This window comes from Ranitomeya variabilis, chromosome 1, assembly GCF_051348905.1.
Source record: "Ranitomeya variabilis isolate aRanVar5 chromosome 1, aRanVar5.hap1, whole genome shotgun sequence".
NCBI lineage: Eukaryota > Metazoa > Chordata > Amphibia > Anura > Dendrobatidae > Ranitomeya > Ranitomeya variabilis.
Genome location: NC_135232.1, coordinates 679,309,121 through 679,311,470, shown reverse-complemented (window position 1 = coordinate 679,311,470; position 2,350 = coordinate 679,309,121). Strand labels below are relative to the sequence as shown.

General features: G+C 42.7%; 1 long non-coding RNA gene across 2 annotated transcripts; it reads right to left on the bottom strand.

Moving 5' to 3' along the window:
* Positions 1–231: 231 nt before the first annotated feature.
* Positions 232–2,062, bottom strand: LOC143816911 (uncharacterized). 2 transcript variants are annotated; one of them, XR_013224031.1, is made up of 3 exons: positions 1,411–2,062; positions 1,253–1,337; positions 232–1,171 (listed from the first exon to the last, which is right to left on the bottom strand). It is a non-coding gene; the product is annotated as an uncharacterized LOC143816911 (long non-coding RNA). The 2 variants fall into 2 exon arrangements; XR_013224016.1 differs by having other exon boundaries at positions 1,253–1,526; positions 1,600–2,062.
* Positions 2,063–2,350: the final 288 nt, after the last annotated feature.

The window sequence follows — 2,350 nt, the reverse complement described above, 5'->3', positions numbered from 1 at the left end:
AAAGCACTCCATGGCTCAGCACCACCCTACATCTCCTCTCTGGTCTCAGTCTACCACCCTACCCGTGCCCTCCGCTCCACTAATGACCTCCGGTTAGCATCCTCAATAATCAGAACCTCCCACTCCCGTCTCCAAGACTTTACACGTGCTGCGCCGATTCTTTGGAATGCACTACCTAGGTTAATACGATTAATCCCCAATCCCCACAGTTTTAAGCGTGCCCTAAAAACGCATTTGTTCAGACTGGCCTACCGCCTCAACGCATTAACCTAACTATCCCTGTGTGGCCTATTAAAAATAGAAAAAAAACCAAAACACATAATCAGGTTCCTTGCATCGTGTTCTCATACACTTTATGCAGTTAATAGCACTCTGTGTCTGTACTGCTACATACTTAGGCAGTTAACTGGTTCATGCAGCTTTACATGAACACCCGAGCCTTACACTATGGCTGGTCCAAATAACTAAAGCAATTGTTACCATCCACCTCTCGTGTCTCCCCTTTTCCTCATAGTTTGTAAGCTTGCGAGCAGGGCCCTCATTCCTCCTGGTATCTATTTTGAACTGTGATTTCTGTTATGCTGTAATGTCTATTGTCTGTACAAGTCCCCTCTATAAGTTGTAAAGCGCTGCGGAATATGTTGGCGCTATATAAATAAAAATTATTATTATTATTATTACTTCCTCCCAGAGCCGACGGGTCACAAACGTGTCTGCATGCCTGCGGTCACCCATATGCCAGAGCGGCTCCCGCTCGCGTACCTCCTCGATCAGACGGTCAACATCTATCCCCATGCTGTCATCCCCGTCCGAGTCGGGAGGACGCTGTTGATATTGTGGAAAAAAAAAATATTAATACACAGAAACATATAATTTTCACTAGAGGGAAAAAAAAAAAAAAAAAAAAACACCAATCACCGGTCGGCGACCGCGGCCACGATTACGTCGGCTCCGGGAGCGGCTGGGAGGATCTTGATGTGCAGCAGACTGGAAAAAAAAAAAAAAAAAGTTAGGTAGCCATATGTTGTATGTGTACTGTGATGTATGATGAAGTGTTTTGTAAGTGTTGGGTGATGTGTGAAGCTGTTTCGCCAAAACTTACACTCTGTGCGCCCGCTCCTTGTCCACCCCTCTCGTCTCCTTCTGAGAGTCCCTCGGCTGCTTCAGCTTCCTGTGAAAACATAATTAATGCATTTAGTGATTTAACGACACTTTAAGTATAGCACCTAAAACAGTGAAAAATGAAAATTACCGCAACTCGCTGTCGCGGTGGAGAAGGGCTCTCAGAAGAAGACATTGATATTTTTGGACGGTCTGCCGGCAGTGGTCCCTTGTGGCTGTGCAAGTAAAAACACCCTTGTAATCTACTATACACATTGAAATTGAAGATGTAGGGTGTTTAATACTTACATCAGCAAAGCGGCAGTGGTTCCTGGGTCCTAGTCCGGGCGGCGTCTGGAATGCGGCAGTTGTTCCGTGGGTCCTAGTCCGGACGGCGTCTGGAATGCGGCAGTGGTCCCTTGTGGCTGTGCAAGTAAAAACACCCTTGTAATCTACTATACACATTGAAATTGAAGATGTAGGGTGTTTAATACTTACATCAGCAAAGCGGCAGTGGTTCCTGGGTCCTAGTCCGGGCGGCGTCTGGAATGCGGCAGTTGTTCCGTGGGTCCTAGTCCGGATGGCGTCTGGAATGCGGAAGTGGTCCCTTGTGGCTCTGCAAGTATGACAAGTTTATATAGTTAGAAACAACCCCCCACACTCGTAAAAGATTTAATAACTACCCAGATGACATTATCAGAGCAATGTTCATGCAGGCCGGCAGCGAAAGTTTTGAGATAAACCACCCAAAAAAATAACCAAAGTCACACCAATCTTTCAGCTGGATTCCCTACTGCAATAGTATGTGCAAGCTGTAAATCCATTTACCCCTACCACCACCAAAAATAACCCTCTTGTATAATTGAAAGGCCTTCACACCATTTCAAAATGTATTGATCACATATGTGACTTTAAAAGATCCATTATAAAATAACTTTACCAAATTTTATTTAACAAGTTTTATTTCCCTTTTTTTTTTTTTTTTTTAAAAAAAACCCTTTAATCTTAACAAAAAAAACCAGACCCAACACAGTTTTTCATGTGTGGCCATTTGTACATACACCACTTTTTACCTTTGTGAAATGATACTACCGACATTTGTAATAAACTTTTTATTAATTATTTTTAAGTTTTTTTGTTTTTTTGTAACATCACAATAAGAGCTGCAATGCTCTTTATTTTAAATACAAGTACATCAACTGGAAAGGTTTTCAGCAATCAAACCCCAAATAAATTTTTAGCGGAAAAA